Genomic DNA, 21,642 nt, shown 5'->3' with positions numbered 1-21,642 from the left:
TCCTGTTTAATGAGGCCTTGACGAATGTTCTGATGGGCACCTGGTCTCAGCCAGCCACAGGGGTTCCTGTGGATAAGAACGTGGCCAGGTGTCATCGCCCAGCAGGGTGACCCCGCTTTTCTAACCAATCAGCCGCATTCGGAGAGCCTGGTCATCCAGGCTTCCACTTTCCAAAATGCGTTCCCTACCGCCCCGCCGGATAAGGAATCGAAAAAGCTGGAGCAGTTTGGCAAGAGGTTATTTTCCTTTGCCAGCTTGGGGCTGCGGTCAGTCAACACCGCATGCCTGTTGGGCCGCTACTCTCAATCTGTGTGGGACATGGTGGCACAGACACTGCCCCAGTGCCCGGAGGAGGTTCGGGCTATACTTTCACAAGCTGTTGCGGAGGGAAAAGATGCTGCAAAGTTCACCATTCGGTGTGGCCTGGACACCACGGACTCCTTAGGGAGAGCGATCTCCACAACAGTGGCCCTGCATCGCCATGCTTGGCTGCGGTCCACTTGGTTTTCGGGGGATGTTCAGAGTTCCCTCATGGACATGCCTTTTGATGGTACTTGCCTGTTTGGCGATAAGGCAGACAGAGCGCTAGAATATTTCAAGGACTCTAAGGCTACGGCCAAGTCCTTGGGTCACTCCACCATGCACCCAGCCACGTCTACCTTTCGTTCCTTTCGTGGCCATGGAAGGTGCGCCTCTGCCCGCTCATTCAGCCAGAAGCCTGCACAGAACCAACCTCAGCGCAGCCATGGGGGCCGCCGTGGCGGCACAGGGGGCCAGCCGGCGGGTCAGTCCACCTCCTCTCCCGCAGCATCCACCTCAAAGCCTTCGTAGTCCAAGCTTTGGGGTGCACCCCACGCCAGTGGGCGGCAGGATTCGGAATCACCTTCTCCATTGGCGCTCTGTCACTTCCGACAAGTGGGTGCTGCAACTCGTCCGGAGGGGTTACTCCCTCCCGTTCAAGTCTACCCCCTCAGCCATGCCACCTCAGTTCCACCGCATGTCGGGGGATCATTTTGCACTTCTCCAACAGGAAGTTATAGCCCTCATGGCCAAGGGGGCCATCGAGCATGTGTCTGGGTCAGAAGTAGGACATGGTTGTTATTCCCACTACTTTCTGGTCCCCAAGAAGGACATGGGGGGCTTGCGCCCCATCTTGGACCTCAGGAACGTCAATCACTCTTCCGGAAGGAGAAGTTCAAGATGTTGACTATGGCTCAGGTCTTGGCTGCCCTCGACTCTGGACTTGCAGGATGCATATTTTCACATCCCCGTCCTGCCGGCCCACCGGCGTTATCTGCGGTTCATGGTAGGCCAGGAGCATTTTCAGTTTGGCGTGCTCCCTCTCAGCCTTACCAGCGTCCCTTGGGTGTTCACGAAAGTGCTGCCGGTGGTCGCAGTTCATCTGCGCAGGTCAGGGGTGTCAGTCTTCTCCTACCTCGATGACTGGTTGTTGAAGGCGTGCTCGCCCCAGACAGTAGTCACCGACCTCCTGCATTTGCTGGGGTTCTGCATCAACGTGCCGAAGTCGCACCTGAGTCCCTCTCAGAAGCTCCCCTTCATCGAAGCGGTTCAGGATTCAACGCAGTTTCGGGTTTATCCTCCCAAGCTGCGAGTCCGGGATATTAAGGCTATGATTCTGATCTTTTGGCCTCTATCCCGGGTTTCAGTCTGGAGGACGCTCTGGCTCCTGGGCCTGATGGCCTCCTGCATCCTGCTAGTGCAACATGCCAGATGGCATATTCGGGCTCTGCAGTGGGACCTGAAGTTCCAGTGGACGCAGCATCAAGGCAACCTGTCTGATCATGTCCAGATCTCGGAGGGCACTGCACGACAATTGCATTGGTGACTCACAAATCGCGATAGGGGCAATGGCAGATCCCTCTCCCTTCCTCAACCGGAGCACACAGTGGTGAAGGATGCGTCCCTCCTGGGATGGGGACCCTGGGATGGGGAGGTCACTTGGGAGAGGCGGAGATCAGATGCCGGGCAGATATTTAGGGCAACAGATTAGTCACAAACCGATTAACGAATCATGCTAACACATAAGATTAAGATAGATGTAGAAAATCAATATTATCCCTCAATATATCAAATGGGCCTTCTCGCAAAGCTGGGAGGAAGTCGGGATTGAAATAGATGGGGGTGTAAGGTAAAGGGAAGGATGTCAGCCCCATCACGTGTGACTTCATCCTAAACCTTGAGCGTGGTGGGTGTCTGGCTGCTAATGTATGCATTGGCCGGAGCCTCTTTTTTTGACCTCCAAGGTACTTCCCAAATAGACCTACCCATTATCACCCTGTCCATGTGGTGCCAATGCTTATCAGATTTTCTCATGGACCACTCCACCACTACCCTCAGTTAGGCCGCCTTGAAATATAATGAAAAATCTGTTAGCGTCACCTCCCCCTCTTAATTTGGACACCGTAAAACATGGAACGGGAGTCGAGCTCTTCCCCCCTGCCATATGAATTTGGTAATGAGAGAGAGCGCAGCTTGTGCAATAGATCGCGCTCCTGGTCCACCGGGAGTGCCTGGAATAAATACAGCAATTTTTGGAGCAATATCATTTTAACAGCATTCATCCGTCCTAGCCAAGAGATTGTTTCCAGCTCTTGCGGTCTTGTTGCATTTGGGTCAGCATTGGGAGATAGTTGGCCTTATAAAAGATCGTCTACTCTTGGGGTAAGCTGAATGTCTAAGTACTGAATGGAGCGTTTGGCCTATTGAAAGGCGGACTGGCCCCGGAGAAGCTGGGCCGCTCCTTCAGGAATAGTGAGATTTCGAATGAAGGATTTTGATGAATTAACTGTAAAGCCTGCTACTGCTTGCTTCAAATGTATCCAATTCTGCCAGCAATGCTTGTAGTGAGGGGCCTGGGTCTGTGATTGTCATTAGAATATCATCCACAAAGTGCGAGGCCTTGTATTCTATACTCCTAAAATGCATACCTTTTATCTCCTTTTTAGCTCTGAACCGGACTGCTAAAGGTTCGATGCTTAGGGTAAATAAAAGAAAGGCTAACAAGCAGCCCTGCCTCGTGCCTCTGCTCAGTGTAAATGGGAGCGACTGAGACACGTTGACCTGTACTTTTGAATGTGGGTGTTTGTAGTTAGCTCGGACCATGTTGATAAAGCTGTCCCCAAAACCGAACTTTTGCATGGTCAGAAAGAGGAAAGCCCAATCCACCCTGTCAAAGGCCTTCTCGGCGTCTAGGCCCACCAACAGAGTCGAAATTTTGAATTTAGAGACTTTTTTGATCAAGCAAATAGTCCTACGAATGTTGTCATGTGTCTGTCTTCCTATTATGAAGCCTGATTGATCAGGGTGGATTAGTGAGGGCATTAAAGTGTTGAGTCTAGCGGCTAATTTGTCAGAAAAAAGTTTGGCATCTAGGTTTTGCCATGCAATGGGCCGATAGGAGGCGCAGTTATGTGGGTTTTTCCCCGGCTTGAGAATTACTGTGACCACTGCCTCGGCCATAGAATTCGAGACCGTGGAGTCCTCAGCTATTACGTTGAATAACGAGGTAAGATGTGGTGTTAGGTCGAATGCACATTTTTTATAAAAGTGTGCCATCAACCCATCGGGCCCTGGGAACTTGTGTAGTTTGAGTTTTCAAATTGCTTTCCTTACTTATTCCTCAGTGATTGGCCCATTTAGCCGATTGTTCTCAGCTGGCGGTACCTGGGGGAGTCCCAGTGAAGGTAAGTAGTGCCGTATCTGGGTGTGTACCTGTATAGAGGTCCCTATAAAACCCTCCGAAAATGCGTGCTTTGACATCATCCTTGTGGGCCAGAGTACCAGTTCCATCCTGTATTCCCCCTATGTAATCGTGCTTCTTTTTTTCGCATAGCTGTCTTGTTAGGTGAGTCCCTACCTTACCTCCCTGAGCATAATATATTTGCCGGAGCCTTAACAGGCTTTGTTCCGCCCTATTTGTGTAAATTGCTTTGATTTTCCCTTCAATGCACTAAACTGTTACTGCAGTACCCGGAATGGTGCTGTCTTATGGTCCCTTTCTACTTTCTCCAATTCCTCCTCCAGTGCTAATCGTTCCTTGTCCCGCCACTTATTCAGTATGGAGTTCAGTTCAATACTTTTGCCTCTGAGGACAGCCTTGAACGGGTTCCTATTGCTCTGGGGTGAAGTGGCCTAGGGCTGATTCAGCTAAAAATATCCCGAAATGGATTTCCTTAGCTCATCTCTAAGAAGTCTACCCCTGGTCACTGAGACTGGGAAGTACCATCTGTGAGTACCCGTCCCATTGGTCTCTCAAGACAAACTGATAGTCACTAGACTGTGGTCTGAGATAGTGATTGGGAGTATCTTTTCTGCCTGTAGGGAGCTCAGCAGGGTTTGGCTTATAAAAATGTGGTCTAACCTAGAGTAGGTCGCGTGCACATGCGAAAGAAAGTGTGGTCTTTGGTGGTCGGATAGAGCATATGCTAAGCATCCAGTAAACTCAAAGCCATTCTCTGCTTGATTCCCTTGGAGAAGATGCTTGTGGCCACCCTCTGGGGGTGTGTGCTGTCCATCTCAACCTGCCATGTCAGGTTAAAATTGCCTATGCCTATTTTCGGTCCCTCCGCAAACTTGCCTACCTGTTCCAAGAGGGGGCCAAGAACACTGTTTGCCCTCTATTGGGCACGTATGCAGAGATAATCGTGCAAAGTCTGCCTCTCAATTTCCCTTTTACCATAATTAATCTGACCTCCTTATCTGTCTTTATATTAGTTTGGAATTTTGCCGTGCTGCGAAACAACAGGGCGACACCCTTCAGCTAGGAATTTGCGGAAGACCTATAGTTTAAGGGATAGATTTAATGGTGAAGTAGCAAGTCTTCGGTTTTTTTAAGGTGCGTTTTCTGCAGCACAACTACTTTGAATTGATGGTCTGTAAGGTACTTCCAGATTGTTTTGCCTTTTAAGGGGCGAATTCAGGCCTTTTACGTTCCATGAGGCGATTGAGACCATATTATAGACCTTAGTACGCTCTACCTCGCATGTCTTCCGCTTTTGGCCCTTGATCCCCCTTCGTCCCTCCTGATTGTTTTCCACATTCACCCTTGCCTAGAGTGAAGAGAGTCTCTGCACTCCCCACCCATAATAATTGCCCAACTGTCCCTCGGATCCACCACCAGGTACCCCCCCCCCCCAAATTAGAAAAAAAACATAGCTTCCTTCCCAAAAACCGTGCGCTGGGCACCCAGCAGGCTCCCAGCCAGTTCAGTCTTGAATAAAAATGACATTGTAACGGGTGACAGCACCCAGAGCCCTGGCCGTCAGATGCTTCCTGTAGAGAGTTCCAGTTAGAAAGAATATTGGTATTAATGTCCAGTGCAGGAAGTCATTTCTGATGAAGGGGTGAGAGTTCTTTCGACAGTATTTCGCCTGTTCACGTTTTATGTCCCATTGTAGCTCTGTTCCAAAAATCAAGAGGTAGCCTCCCTCCTGAAATTAGTTTGACTGCTCTATACCTTTTATTTCATGCTGAGCTTCCCTTTTGAGATCGTGCGCCATTGTTGTCAGGCCTTATTGTTGCATCCATTCCTTTTGTAGGGCCTTGGCTGCCTTCGTCTTCAGGGACAGGAAGACCCAAAATTCAAAGACGCTCCTCCAGACATGAGAAGTGTTGTTGTTAAGTTCAAAGGCGAGACCAAAGGGAAAAGTCCATCCATAGCGTATGTTGTCTTCTCTGAGTTTTGTAGTTATCGGCCTGAGTTGCTGCCTATGTGTCTGCGTGGAGGGAGTCAGATCTTGAAATAGCAGGCACCTGTATCCCTGAAAGGAGGTTTTTTCCTTTTTCCTTGCGGTTGCAGAATCGCTTCTTTTGTTTTAAATGAGTGCAGCTTGACAAGGACATCCGGTGTGCGTCGTCGATCCCCCATCTGCTGGTTTCCTACGTGGTACACCCTGTCGATCTTAATCTTCAACTGGCGCATGCTCAGAAACACTGCAAAGAGCCCCTCCACAAAGGCCTCCAAATCTGGTCTCTCTGCACCCTCCTCCAGGTCTATTAGAATGTTCTCCCTCCGGGACCGTTTTCTAGATCGTCCGTCTGGAGAGCCTGCTGAAGCTGCAGTTGAAGCTCTTGCTGATTTTCCTGCATCCTGGTAGTACGAGTGTTCTTGTGAGTGCTCCTCTATTTCTAGGACTCTGGAACACACAGCATCCATATCTTGCTGGAGGGCTGACGTGCGGTTGGAGAGGTCCGTCTGCAATTGCTCCATAGAAGACCGGAGGTCTTGCTTGATTTCTGCTCACAGTTCTGACTTAAAGTCTCTGAGCGAGGCCATCAAGTCCTCTCTAGTGAGCACCATTGTGTTTGTCTGTCCTCCTTTGTCCTGGACTTGTATCCTCCCTGTTGATACTGAGTAGGTGGAGAGCTTATTCGTCGCTTTTTTCTGTGGCATATGAGCAACACAAAGAGCCCTCCTTGCTGGGTGAGGGCTAATCCCGCTCCGGTTTGCGCCCCCTTTGTAGAGAAGAAGTATGTTGTACTGTTCATCTGCTGTGTAGGGGCTGAATCAATAGGACAATTCACTGGTTGCAGCCTGAGGCGGCGATCTTAGAGCCAGGTACGTGATGTGGCACTTCGCCGTTTTCAGCACTTTTGACGATTAAGGGTATGGAGTAGGGGGGCCTCAAAGAGTTGACCTGAGAGTGTTTCTGCCTCTCCATCCAGGTGCTCGTGTCTTTAATGCCCCCATTGCTACAGGGCAACATCAATGAGGCAACATCTTAAAGTCAGGCGATGAGTATTTCCAGCCTCGGTGTGAGCTGATCCGCAGGGGGGGCCGCCCTCCCCGGCTGCCCCTGCTCTTTTTCCGCTGTGTTCGCGGGCCACGCTCACCTTTCCCCTGTCAGAGCGTCAGTCGGGTGCATCTTCGGGCATCCCCTCAATCACTTGGGCACGGTGCTGCGAGGGAGAGACTCACACCAGGCTCACCCCCTTGCCGCACCAAGCCTGCTGAGGACCCGCCGATGCCTCTGCTTACTGTTTGGGTCTTGTGGCATCTTCATGGGACTAATCGCGCTCCCGGCCTCGCGCAGGTGCAGCCATTAATGCCATCTTTGCTCCTCTCACGGCTCTGGGCTGCAACTCAACCAGCCCAATTTCTGCCCGCCGCCTTGGTGTATTCATGCCCACGGGCACTCCGCTTCATCGCGCAGCTATCCTGGACCCGATCAGGTAAGTTTGGATCTTCTAACCCTGGGGCAGCTCTCTTCGATCAATTTGGGGGTATGGCGCTGGTGTGGATTACGTCCACCCAGCATTCTTGCCTGGCCACGTCCTGACATTTTCTTGTTTAACCATTCTGTATGTCACTGCTAGTTTGTGTATTGACTGTCTGGTTTTAAAGTGACAGGGGGATGGGGATGTGCTTTCACTGGAGACAGCCACAAGGTGGATTAAGGTGCGTCCTGCCTTTCCTGGGTGACTAAGAGCTGAGCTGAATAGACCTTGGATGCATTTAGAGTGGTATGAGGAGATTTACTTACACCTGAATAGGCAGTGTACTCTCTGCACAATGTTGTCACCACTTCAAGTAGTGATGCTGCTCTAGAGAGGACAGAATTGTTTTGGACTGGGCTTATAGACCCCTGCCACAAAGAGAACATAGACAAAATGGGGTATAAGTAGTGGAACTTAAACCCCAGAGAATTAGATCACATCTGGACTCAAGAGGAACCTTTTGCCAAAGGGAAGAGCTGGAGATTTGTAAGAAGGAGATCTGCCCCTTTTCTGTGTGCTTTGCTGGGTTGGCATGCAGATGCTGCTTCTGCCAAGGAAGAGGACTAAGACTGGAATTTGCTGGGAACCTGCTTTAGGGAGAATCTCGAAGGCCTTGTGTGTGCTGGTCTCCTGTTCTGAAGTCTCAGGGACACAAACACTTCACCAGCTCCCCTGAATTCCACTGCTGGAAATTCTGATCTACCAGAAGGTGCCCATTCCAGTTTTGGGCCCCTGGAGCTTGTTCCTGCTGTTGGGAGATTGAAGGAACTTAAACAAAGCAAGAAAAATAACTCTGATGCCATCAGCACCACCACCAGTGACGGGTACACCTGCTCCAAGGCCACGGGCCCCACTCGTGAAGTGCACTACAAACTACCCCACCTGCACCACAGTGTCGTCTCACTTTGACTTGTGCCAATGCCTGTAGATAGCAGCCTTCCTGATGCCAGCACTCGTACCAACTCCGTCACCATCAGCACCTGCATCCCGTTATCACAGAGTTGATAACTGATGAGGGTGACTTCACAAACTCTTCAACTTTGCATCGCCTCACCGGTACGAATACCTCACTGCTGACGAGGAGTTTTTACCTGTCCTGGACTCAACACGTCACCTCTTCGTGTACATGATGCCTTGTCTCCCCCGTGGCAACCAGGGAACTGGCCTTGACCTCAGCACTGACGCCTAACCTCCACAGCATTTTGCATAAAGTTTGTTTGTAGGTCTGTGTGAATCTGTGCCCTACAGCATGCACCTGGTTATTTGCTGTTGGGTGTTTTATGGGTCTTTGTATCCAAAATAAACTTTTTTTTACAGCATTTTCCTTATATTTTACACTGTGGCCATCTCCAGCAAAATACTGTCACTAATAAAATATGGTGGGAATTTTTGGTATACCTATGGCTATCCATTATAATTGGAAACGTGGCAAAATGGTGACCATCCTTGATATTTTGTGGACATTCTTAACACAATTAGGTCTACTCCAGGCATAATCGGGAACCATATATAATGGTGTCAGTCCTTGACATAGCATGGGTGCTATCAATATAATAGTGTCTATGTCTACATATTGAAAATCCTTTTGTAAAGGTACTAATTCTTGATACAGTGTAATGGTTCCTTAAATGTTGTTCCTCTCCCAGGCATACTTGTGATCCCTTCATTATGGTGCTAATTTATAATATGCTGTGCACACTCTTAGCATAGCTCTTATTATCCATGCTGCAATAGGATTGAATTCCGTGTTATATTTGTTGATAAATGAAAGTGAAACAGAGAACCTCTCTATATGTGAGCCTAGTGCTTGCGAGCACTTGGTAGACATACCAACATGGAATTTGCAATTAAATATGTTTTTAACGTAATTAAAAAGCTGGTAAGTCTGTATGTGAAAATGACAAGCTTCCGCTTCGAGGAAATGAGCTTATTTAACGAGAAAAGTGTCTGTTAATTATCAAAATATTTGTAATTAACACTTATTGGCAAGCAGATATTTGAGTGTTAATTCATGATAAGTACAATTGGCTTGCTGGTGGCACCTATTATTAATGTGTTGGTTACTGTGGTTACTTAATGTGTGTGTTGTTTGCTTTCATCCTCCTGAAAATGGCGAATGACAAACACGCCTCCCATTCCCTGCCAAAGTCATTGAGAAAGCCGTCAATAGTCAGCTCGCCGCCTTCCTTGAATCCAACAAATCCCTTGACCCTTCACAGTCCAAACACAGCACCAAAACTGCCCTCATCGCTGGTACAGACGACATCCGAACGCTACTGGACAACGGAGAAACAGTTGCCCTCATCCTACTTGACCTCTCCGCCGCCTTGGACACAGTCTGTCATGGCACCCTCATACAATGCCTCAGCAACATCGGAATACAAGGAAAAGCTTTGGACTGGATCATCTCATTCCTCGCCGGAAGAACCCAGAAAGTCCGCCTCCCCCCATTCAAATCAGAGGCCACCGAAGTCATCTGCGGCATACCACAAGGATCATCACTCAGTCCCACCCTCTTCAACGTTTACATGAGTCCCCTTGCATCCATCGCGCGACAACACAACCTCAACATCATCTCCTACGCAGACGACACCCAGCTGATCCTCTCCCTCACCAAAGACCCAAACACCGCCAAAACCAATCTACACGAAGGAATGAAAGAAGTGGCCGAATGGATGAAGAACAGCCGTTTAAAACTAAACTCGGACAAAACGGAAGTCCTCATCTTAGGACCATCCCCCTCTGCCTGGGACGACTCATTGTGGCCACCGGCCCTGGGTACAGCACCCACACCTACAAATCACGCATGCAACCTGGGCTTCATCCTAGACTCCTCCCTCTCGATAACCAGACAAGTCAACGCCGTCTCATCTTCATGCTTCAACATCCTACGCATGCTCAAAAAAATCTTCAGTTGGATCCCCACCGAAACAAGAAAGACAGTCACCCACGCATTGGTCAGTAGCCGACTGGATTATGGAAATACCCTTTACACCGGAACCACAGCCATACTACAGAAAAAACTCCAACGCATCCAAAACGCCTCAACCAGACTCATACTGGACATCCCCCGTCAAGCTCACATTTCCGGTCACCTGAAAGACCTCCACTGGCTCCCCGTCAACAAGAGAAGAACGTTCCGTCTCCTCACCCACGCACACAAGGCCCTCTACGACCTAGGACCCGAATGCCTCAACACATGACTGTCCTTCTACACACCCACCCGCCAACTACGATCATCCAATCAAGCCCTCGCTGCAATTCCGCGCATCCATAGATCCACCATGGGAGGAAGATCCTTCTCCTACTTAGCGGCCAGGACCTGGAACTCTCTTCCCACTCACCTCCGCCTTAGACAGAACCACCTCTCCTTCAGAAAGCAGCTAAAACCTGGCTTTTCGATAAGTAATGCATCCACCATCCCTCAAGCGCCTTGAGACCCTCTGGGTGAGTAGTGCGCTATACAAATTCCTGAACTTGAACTTGAACTTTCTTGCTTGCACAATCCACTTCCAGTTGGGTATTTACAATCCACCACTTTCAAAGTTTACCAACTGCCAGTGCTCCGTGTACTATGTAGAAAGATGGGGAAGTAGGAGAGCTAAACAAAATGATAGGTATACCTCAGAACCTGCAAATCGTGTTGAACCTTTTTAATGAAATATATGCCTGCTGCCACTCCATATGAATGATTATCAAACAGTTTAACATTATTCTTAATCTCAAGTAACTTCGATTATTTTTTGGGTGAATATTTGATGCTGCTATTTAACAATGGGACGCCTTAGAGGTCATGCTTAATTTGTAAAAAAACAAAAGTACCAAGACCCTTGTCAGGAGGCCACCCCAACCTGCACTGCCCATTGCCTTTGCCAGGGTTGCCAACGACAGCACCTACACATCTAACCATTACACTGTTACAAGTGTGACAATTCAGACTGTCCAAGACCTCCAAAGCCAAAGAATGGCTTGTGTGGTATTAGTTTTGTTTAATATATATTGAATGAATGACCAACTGTTGTTCTGCTCATCGATAAATTACACAAACAGTGCCACTATGTGACAACGGTCATAAGTGCTGGTGTTGACAATTAAGCGGCCGTACTGAGTACCAGAAACCACTGGCTCAAATTAAACACTGCTCGGAGAGCTTGAAGGGCAACAAGGAATGCTGGGAAAGTTGCTTCAATAGTCCGACTTGGAACCTGTGGTGGACCATAGGATTTTAGCGATCTTCAGACATTGTGATGATCCTCCTCCTCGGTCAGCTTTTTAGGGGCAGCAGTGCAGAGTTTTGGGGCTAGTGTGCTGAAGTTTCATACACTGAACGATACATTTTGTAACTTAGTCATTGGCAGGGCATAGTTGATTTCAGGTTCCAGTCTAGCAAATATCTAGAAACCGAATCTTGAATGTATTTGTGCCTAAATCTGCAAATAGTTCTAACCTATTAACTTGGTGATTGACAGCTACTGTGAGCTACATATGTGTAAGTGGTAAATGAATATAATGTAATAAACAATTTGAATTAGTTAACAAATGCCACGTATAGAGAATATAAAATAACACGGCTCATGTACACATAACTTTTCCAGAAAGGTCATTCTTAACCACATTCCATTAGAGAGAAGAGAGGAGTGAACCCATGAGAGGAAGGACTGGCTTTGATCAGTGTGTCAATACATGCCTAAAAGACACTAGCTCTATATTCTCTTGCTCAAATGTCCTCTGTAGCATCACGATAAATTTATATTTAGCTACATTTCGAATATTCGACCAAGCCATTAACACTTTGGTTAATATTCAAACTCAAAAATATGCATAATCAAATGCTGGTATTTATTTTTCTTATTTTTTCTTCTTTTCCTAGTATCAATAGATGATACTGATTGGCAGATTGAAAGTGAACTTTGAAAAGAAAGTTGAGAAAAATCCATGTGGCTGTATCCATTAAGTGAAAGGATCTGTCTGTTTCTGTTTGGCGTCTTGAGTGCATACATAGATTCCTGGGGGCATATTAATCGGATTGGTGGCGGATGGTAGCGCCGCAAGTTATCGTTGCTGCGCTGCCCTGCACCACAGGGAAAGGGCTGGAATGTGCCATCTTTATCCAATACAGTTCATTATAGTCTTTTCCCCCTACGCTGCGCCGTTTCAGCAGCGTAGCACCAACACATGCACCTTCCTGCACACAAAAAATCCATAGAGGTGTTTTCCTCTTTCTATGTGTGCTGCATTTTTGCAGCACACATAGAAAGAGGATAAACGAGGAGACATAAAGATATTTCTCCTCAATACGCCTCACCTTGGGAAGCATAAGATTTTGACGCATTACCCGAATTACAATTCTTTATAAATTAGGTAATGTGGCAAAAACAATGGGAGTTGCGCAGATTAAGTCAACAAAGCAATTTGTGCTGCCTTGCATTACTCCATATTTGCAAAGCCATTTAAAGCCACGCAGGGTGGTTTTGCGTGGCTTCATAAAAATGACTTGGGGCTTTTGCCTCGTGTATTTACCACTTTTCATGGTTCAAGGCCCTCATAAATATAGCAATAAATACCTCCCAGTTGGTGCATATTTTTCTGAAACTAGAGCTCAGAAGTACAGAGGCAATTACTACCCTGCGTTACCACACTGTCAGCACAATCTACACTAACTCAGAAATATTTTGAGATAATTTGTCTGCAAAGGCCACAAAAAGAAATGCACAGATCTCTCTTCTGTATTAGTACAGTACACTAGTGAATTTATTTTTAGCTTTCTCTTAGTATTCTGAGGCTTTTTGATGACTACTATTACTCTGGAATAGCTTGTAGTTTTCATATGCACATGTGCAGCAGTTCTACATAGAGATATGAGATGCCACACTTAAAATCAAAGACAAAATATTGTGGTATGTGAATCTTGAGGACAAAATTTGGAAAGTGGAATATCGAATTTAAGTATAGAATTTCGATATCCAGTGCAACTGGAATTATGCATTTTCTGCATAAATTCGGATGTATGTCATTTGCCAAATCACCCATCATCTGCTACAAAACGTACAGATTTAAACAAAAAAAGTATTTCTAGCTCAAACAGTTCCAAAGTTTCTTATTTCTAAATTTGAGCAGTAAACTACTGCTAATGGGATGTATCCTATGCCTAGACAGTGCCAACAAGTGTAAAAATGACAAAATAGTGAAGTAATACTATAACAAAATGTGGCGCATTACACAACATAATTTGCCTTTTCGTGCTGCATAATTTAATCAACCTTGCCACATAATTTGCCCTCTCCTGCCCCAAACTTCCACTGGCCCAGCTGACACCTAACTCCAGATATGTACCTTGAAGATATATTTATATATCTTCGAGGTGCGTTCATGTGGAGTTAGGAATAATACTTTCCCTTTATACACTTGCCTTTTGATCCGCCATTTTTTGTCCACTGTATTATTATATCACAGTATTTGCATATTAAATATACAGTCGTACAACCAGAGTTAGATGAGGATGGAGATGACTGTGGCTTATGCCACTGATGTGTTTGGGGAGCATTTGGTGCAATGATGGAACTTCATAAATTATGTTTTCAGAATGACTGATTCAGCTACCTTGTTCATGTAATTAGTTAAGGTAAAATCTGAGTTATAATGAATGCGTAGCTGCAGGGATGCTATGTCGTCTAGTGGCTTTGCTGTTTATTTGGGACCTGGAGAGGATTGTTGTATTCCTGGTCTCAGCACTTGATTGAAACGTGTGTGATCCTAGGCACATCACTTGAGTTTCCTGTTGCAAATATGTGAATTGTAGTTATATAATTCAAATATAGGAATCCCCGCTTGAATGCACAGTGCAGTGTTGCCCTCCAACACATGCTTGCTCTAGACACATATATACAAGATCACAATAACTTAGCAGTAATGGGAAATGGTAGTCTGTAATACTATAGGAAAGTGTGATTTGCTCTCACGCACAGATCAATATTCACGGAAAACTCAATTGTTTACAATAACAGGCGGCCACTCCACAGCCAGATCGAATATGTGTGTTTGCTCTTGCGTTTGCAATGCTCTGCTCTCGTGCAGTCACGCCTCTTTCGATCCCAGTTCCTACCCCCTCATCTGATACGGAATGAAAACCACATTGTTGATTTCAATCACTCTAAGTGGTTAGTGGCAATTTCTAGAGTAATGCTTTTAACATCTTCATATAACTTTTAGAAGAGCGATATAAAATGTTTATTGGTCCCACAGAAACAATTTGGCTTCTAAGCCTTTCCACTCTCGATGGACCTGTAATCCACTCACATCTTGTCTGCCCCGCACCTCTGGCGGAAGTGGGACACTTGAACAATCACTTTACATTTCCTGAGTCTTCTTGACGCTTGGGTCGACTATTTCTGGTTTCGTAATGCTGGACAAGAGCAGATTCCTGAAACATTGTTAAAAAGCTCTTAAGTTTCGTCTAACTTTCTGTGTGTGTTGTTCCTTTTCTCGGCTTGATTTGTTACATATATTTAATCTTAAAGTGCGAGGACATGAATCTCGCTCTTCAAGTTAGCTTTAGGGGCATATTTACAAGGGCATAGCGTAATGTTTACTGATGCTCTGGTGGCGCTAGAGCCTGCTCTATATTAACAAAGTGGAGCTAAGCCACATTGAGTACATAACGCGGCCGTGTAAATACGACCCCTTTTTGAGCATCACTTTGCATGAAAGAAACGTGCAATGGGGTGTTGCTGTGGGCATTTCCATGCAACACTTATTGCATTTTGACGCTACTCCAGATATACAAGAATCTGTAAATCTGACGCAGCTCCAAAAAATAACACCAGTGAAAAGCAGGTGTTAGAGTGGCGCAACAAGGAGAAATACTGTTATTTCTTCTGATTGTTTGTTCTATGTGTGCTGTTTTCTGCAGCACACATCGAAAGAGCAAAACACCATCAAGTATTGTTTATATGTAGGAAGGTGTCGCTTCTTGCTGAAAAACAATCATTAAATAATGTCGATTCACACTTGTCGTTGTATTTCAGGAGAACTCGACTACACATATATTAATATCGATACGTCCTTGGTGTTCTGTTTCATGTGAACATGTTCTCTTTGATATAATCCTTGTAGAATGTGTCAAGGAGCTGTTGCAGAGCACCTGCAAGGCACACCCTTGGCTGAATGTATCTCCTTCTCAGCCTTAAACTGATGGGCTCTTTGTCTGAGACTTGGGCGTAGGTGTAGTAAAATGTTAGAGTTGTATGATTTAACTAATTCAAAGTAGATGCAGAATCAAATGCCTTTTCAACTTGCTATTTGCCTGACTCATAGGCAGATTTTCTTTTTCATCACTTAGCAACAGATGCCTTTAGAGCAGATGCCCTTTCACTTGCTTCCGTGACCAAAACCTTTTTCTTACTGCTTAGCAGAGTTTTCCTTGGCTTAGCAGAGTAGGGTGCTCTCTTTATGGGAGAACTGGTTTTGCTTACCTGTGCTTTTAAGACTCATGTATAGTAGTTTGTCTTTGCTTTTTTTGTCATTGAATTGCATTGAATTATTCAGGATATCCCTTTCTGTTCTGGAAAGTATGGGTAATGGGAGGTCCTGTAAAAATGGAGACATTAACTCCCACTGTGGTACAGAGCAACCTTAGCAAGTGATTAGTGAAAGTCTTTAAATTAATGAGCAATGCAACCTCATTCATCACAATTTTAAATGCTCTAGAGTTGTCACTGATACCTAGCACAATTCTAGTTTCAGTCTTCCTACTAGCTAACCAGTATCCAAGCTTGTCAGACTTGTCCAGAGTTCGACAACTCTTCTCTGGGATGCAATCTCACTTTTACTATATTTTTGTTCATGTTCCTTAATTGAAGCCCAGTCTATCTCAAGGGGTTTCATAGTTGCAGTATCTCTGCTAAATATGCAGGGGAAGATTTACAAGCCCCTTGCGTCACTTTTGTGTCCCTTTTCCCATGTTAAAAGTAAAGCAAAAGTGGCGCAAGGGGCTGTAAATCTGCCCGCAGTGTTTTCAAGCCTGATATTCTCACCTCAAACTTCACTACCTTTTTGTCTCTCATTCTCTCTGTTGTATTGTTGTACGGACGGAAACCCTGGTCTTGCTCCTTTCTACCACTATAAATGCTTCCCATTTGTACAAGTAGAGAGGACTAACCTCAATTACAAATATGTTTGCATTTCGGTGTGTACGTAATGGACAAACACATCATCCAGCAGCCACCTTGTGGTTAGTCGTCCCAGACTGATGCCCCCTACCCTAAATCCGCACATAGTTCTATGAGTGAATGTTCAGAGTTCCCTGTGGCAAGATGTGTGACCCTGTGTCAGGAGACGGAAGAGGAACAGTTGACTATAGTACCTTACTCCCTTATCGACAACAGGATTGAGGTACTGTCACTCCGTACACAGGCGGTGGAAGAGCCCTTTAATGATCACCCCAGCAGCCACCAGGAGGAGCCCCGAGGGGCGTGGCCAATGAACCTGGCTTTGACGGCCCTATCAGAGGAGGACCGCAACAGGCAGAAGATGCGAGACACCGTGACGAATCGGTAAGTTGAGAAAAAGGCAGGAGAAGAGGAGCGGGAGATGCTAAAGCTACCCAATGGTACAAGCCTCCAGAAGGAGAGGAAAGTAGTAGACGGACATGCTGCCCCAGACGAAAATGACACGACAGGAGGCAAACGAGTCCACGCATCGCCCCGCCACTCTCCTGGTGTAGCTAGACAAGGTACGGGCAAGACTGCAGGGCTATTCAGGGCACAGGGAGGGGCCAGGTATGATATAGAGGGAGGTCACGTTTGTTCCCGAAATGCGTCTCACAAGGTGCTGGAGTCGGGTGACGCTTCTCTCACAATCCCTACCCTGTGCACGGAAGGTTTTGGTCTCCTTCCCCTGACACTGACCCTGGTTTTGTTTTGTTTTCTTTTGGTTCCTTATGCTGGGACAACGCTGGAAGTCAGTGCACCCGCCCTCTGTCTTATGGATCCTTGGTGACTGCGGGAGCACTCCTAACCAAGAGAAAAAGGACAAATCAACTGACTGTTGTACCATCGTATAACCCCAATAAAGGAACAGTACATAGCATTTGAAAAGAACTGGTCTCCATATCCTTATTACCGCGACCGTATAGCTGTTCAAGGAGGTCCCTTGACACCATGTAATCTAGGAAATGTCTGGTGCCAATGTAAAGGGGTATTAGTACAGGAATACACTTTTTCCTGGGTGCCAGGTTTGCCAAATATCACATAGACCTAGTCCAGTGTGGAATCTGAAGCCATACTATTTCTATGGGGTCCTACAGAGCTTGCCCGAGAGTGTCAAGTTCCCTATCCATCAGTCCTTTAACATTTTCTGCAAGTAATCAGCATCCAAGGATGGGCCCACCACTGTGACATAGGTTTTAGAAATTGAGATTTCTGGATGGCAGACTATGCACCCTTTCCAATCAGAAGCCACAATTCTAGTCAGGGTAAGTCAGATACACACCCTGAATAACCTGTGCTCACCTTCTGGTAGCTTGGCACAGAGCAGTCAGACTTAACTTTACAGGCAACGTGAAAAGTATTTGTGAACACTTTCATTACTGTAACACGGTAAAAACACCACAAAAAGACTCCACAGCATTTTAGAAAAACAGAGAATATGTATTTGAGTAAAACAAGACTAAAACAACAAAAATACTATAAGTAAAAGTTGAGATGTGAATTTTTAAAGGTTAAATGCAAAAACAGTGCTTAGAAGTCACTAGCAGTCAAAATGGTACTTGAGGCCGCAAGGGACTGGTACAAATCCAAAGCTCAGGCTGACTGCGATGGAGGGCTAATCAACTTCAGAACTCACTCAGGGTCAGCTGAAAAAGTACCTTTTATGGAGCAAAGCGTGAACGTCGAAAGCACGTTTCATTAATCTTTTTTTACAGGTAGTCGTGTTGATATGTCGGAGTAAAGCCCTGCAGATGATGTAGAAGAATGGCATTGTGTTATGGTCAAGCCTCCCAGATGGGTTGGAAGGAACCTTCTGTGTTGTCGAACCTCTCAGTCAGGTCAATGAGTAATCATGTAGCAGCGCAGAGATGTCCTCTGATAGGCCCTGCATCAGAGAGCACTGCATAGGTTCCGATAGGCACAAAAGGGCCACTGTGTCTACTTTTGAAGAAAACAGCTGAAGAACCAACTTCTGAGGCCCATGACTGGAGGGGGCACCTTGGTCAAGGGTAGGACTCACAGATTGCAGAGTCCAGCAGAACCAGCAGAGTTGCAAGAAGTCTTTTTTGTCTCTGAGACTTCAGAAAACAGGAGGCAAAAAATCAAACCCTTGGGGAAATTGGGTTCAAGGATTTAAAGAGCAGGTCCAGTCCATCTCACTCCTAGGCAAGAAGCAACAGGCAGCAGGCCAACACAGCAGAGCAGGCAGCAACGTGGTAGTTCCTCCTACAGCACAGAAATCAGCAGGCCAACACAACAATGCAGTTATCAAAGTGGCAGTCTCTCCTACAGCACAGCAGCTCTTCATTTAAGCAGATTGTCCTTGGTTCCAGGAAAGTTCTGATTTGTTGGTGTCAGAGGTCCACTACTTATGCCCAAACGTGCCTTGAAATAGGGGAGACAACAAAGAGTCCTTTGTAGATCACACGGTCCATGTCTCTCCTGACTGACTCTAAACTCACTACAGGGGGGTATGCAGCTCTTTGTGAGGAGACTGGCACAGTGTCAAGTGCAAGTGTCAGCTCCTCCCTCCCAATTTACCTCAGGACGATGCATCTGCCTCGTGATGGGTCACCAGGGTACAAATATCGCACCCCAGCTCCCTTTGTGTGACTTTCTACAGGGTATGCACACAACCCCAGCTGTCACCAAACCCAGACCTGTTTTCAGAGATTGGCAGAGGCCCAGAATGGTTGAATTAAGAAAATGTCAACTTTCTGGCATTTTCAGACTTACAATTTAAAATCTTACTTCACCATAAGTTGTGATTTTAAATTGTGTGTCCAGAGACGCCATGCTCCAAATTTCTATATGCTGCCAATTGGAAATTACACTTAAAAGATGTTTAAGGCAATTATGATGTTAACCTATGGGAGAAATAGGCCTTGCAGTAATGAAAAACGAATTTAAGAGTATTTCGCTACCAGGACATGTAAAAACTAAAAGTACATTTCCAATTTGTTAAATACACTGCACCCTGCCCATGGAGCTACTTAGGGCCTATCTTACATGTACTAAATGGAAGGTTTGGACTTGGCAAGTAGGTTAACTTGCCATGTCAAAATGGCAGTCTAAAACTGTACACATAAGCTCTGCAAAGGTAGACCCGAGCCATATTTACAGAGCTACTGAATGGGTGGCACAATCAGGGCTGCGGTTCCTCTACCAGCATTTAATTTACAGGCCCTGGGCACATATAGTGCACTCTACTAGGGACTTAGAAGTACATTAAATATGCCAACTGTGGATAAGCCAATGCTACCATGTTTTGAGTACAGAGCATACGCACTTTAGCACTGATTAGCAGTGGCAAAGTGCCCAGAATCCTAAAGCCAGCAAAAATGAAGTCAGCAAAACAGGAGGGCAGAAGGCAAAAAGTCAGGGAAAGCCACACCAAGGATACATGGTCTAACAAAAAGAATAACGTAACAGCCCAGGTTGTCCATTTAAACATTTGTAACTACTATGGGACATAATTGTCACCCTTATCTGGAATCTGGAATGAAAAGTTCTGATAAAGCCATAGTGTCCCAGGAAAATGCACCTAGACTCCACTGGATGCGGCTCCTGAATTAGCGATACATCTGGAAAATGTCACTTAACATACTGCAGCATTGCTCTCCTCATCACCTAATTTAGGAGCTCATTCACATTCCAAGTGATAACTCGGTAGCCATCTTGATATTTTTGTTGTGCCAGTGCAGTAAACTAATTGCATTGAATCTCTGGTAGTCGTAGCCTGTCAGTTGCAAACATTATTAACTTTACTCTGAATGAACAAATAAGAAGAGCACCCCTCACCCCCAACTTCTGCCGCCCCCATACTTCCATCCTAGGATCAACTGTCGGCCCTAGCAGGTGCCATAAACTACAGAAATAACTGGGTGCTCCCTCCAATCTTCATTGTAGCGGTGTAGTTTGAATTATACTTTAGCCCTCCCCATCCAAACAGACTAGCATCTTTCCAAGCCTGCTTACGAGCACTCCAACCTATCCATCATTGGAAATCAGGATACAAGACATTCATGAATCATAGTCCCTTGAATGAGTCTGGAGTAGCACTTTTGGTTCTTCCTCACCTCTTGATTGATCCAATCTTTCAGGGCAGGTTTATTATTTTGCAGTATCTGTCACTTGCCACCTCCCTACTGACCGATTCCTACTGGTCTCTGGCCTGAGGTGTGCCTTATGCTTCGATTTTATGCCAGCCTGTTCAATTTGTATATTACAATTATGGCATTCCTTCTTTTCCCATGTGTATTTAGGATTTTTAAGGAAGTGGGGATTACTGTGGAACATCACTTTCAGTTTTGCCAGGCTTACAATCTTTAAGCTTCATTGCTTTAAGATTTTTTTTGGTTCTAGCAAATGGTTTCTGTAATTGCTGCACACCTCTATTGGAATTCGGAAAATAAAACATCATGTTCTCATATTGTAGAAGATATCTTCTTTGATTCTGAGCTCGTTCAGGATAGAATCACAATCATTGTAGTTGAGAATTCTTATAATCAGGGGTCACAGAAGAACCAGTGGTGGAATCTTGGGAGTTAATGATTTGCACACCCATTAAAAAATTGTGCGGATGGGCAGCGTCCTCAGAGCTGGGCGACGGTTCTTGGTGAGCGGATGGAGAAGGGTGGGGGAGAGACATGCTGGGGGCGGAGTGCACATCGAGCGTCAATATCGCCAATTTCCTCAGTTGACCAAGTCACAGGTTTGGAGGTCGGAGATTCTGAGCGGATTCATGTGGTTCTGGATCCTGTAGCACTTCTGGCATGATTACGAAGCAGTGTTGGGTCACTTCCCTTATCCTGACAGTTCTAAATGGACAGATGAAGAGTTGGGAATCCCTCCAGATGATGAAGAATAGACTATAAAGATCTCATCTATCAGTGCTGAAATTGAGTTTTTTGAGAAAGCTGGATGGTATGTCACCTACTGTAACTTTCTATTGTAAATAAAATTGTACCCAAAAACATACCAGTTCAGTTCAGTCTACATTGCTAGCATTAGAATATGATTGTTATGAGGTTAACTAGTGAAACCTAAGCTGCCTCAGTGGGGAGGTTAATGACCTCAGCATTGCATTGACACATATGTAAATATTAACATTGTTCTTAAATATCTTTATTGTCAATTGATGGCATCAGCAAGCAAAGCTGATACCGCGGTACAGGGAGTTTTGTCTGCTCTAGAAATT

At 45.8% G+C, this 21,642-nt stretch overlaps 1 protein-coding gene and 1 pseudogene across 1 annotated transcript in view; both read left to right on the top strand.

The window, feature by feature from the left end:
• Positions 1-21,642, top strand: part of LOC147723109 (coiled-coil domain-containing protein 102A-like) — a 512,857-nt gene that overhangs the window by 351,638 nt on the left and 139,577 nt on the right. The gene's annotated exons all lie outside the window — the stretch shown is intronic.
• On the top strand, positions 21,022-21,342 carry LOC147723110 (NADH dehydrogenase [ubiquinone] 1 beta subcomplex subunit 2, mitochondrial pseudogene; annotated as a pseudogene).

The sequence above is a fragment of the Lissotriton vulgaris genome, chromosome 4_1, assembly GCF_964263255.1.
Source record: "Lissotriton vulgaris chromosome 4_1, aLisVul1.2, whole genome shotgun sequence".
Classification (NCBI taxonomy): domain Eukaryota; kingdom Metazoa; phylum Chordata; class Amphibia; order Caudata; family Salamandridae; genus Lissotriton; species Lissotriton vulgaris.
Note: the sequence above shows the minus strand (reverse complement) of the source record. Positions and strands in the feature narration are given on the sequence as shown.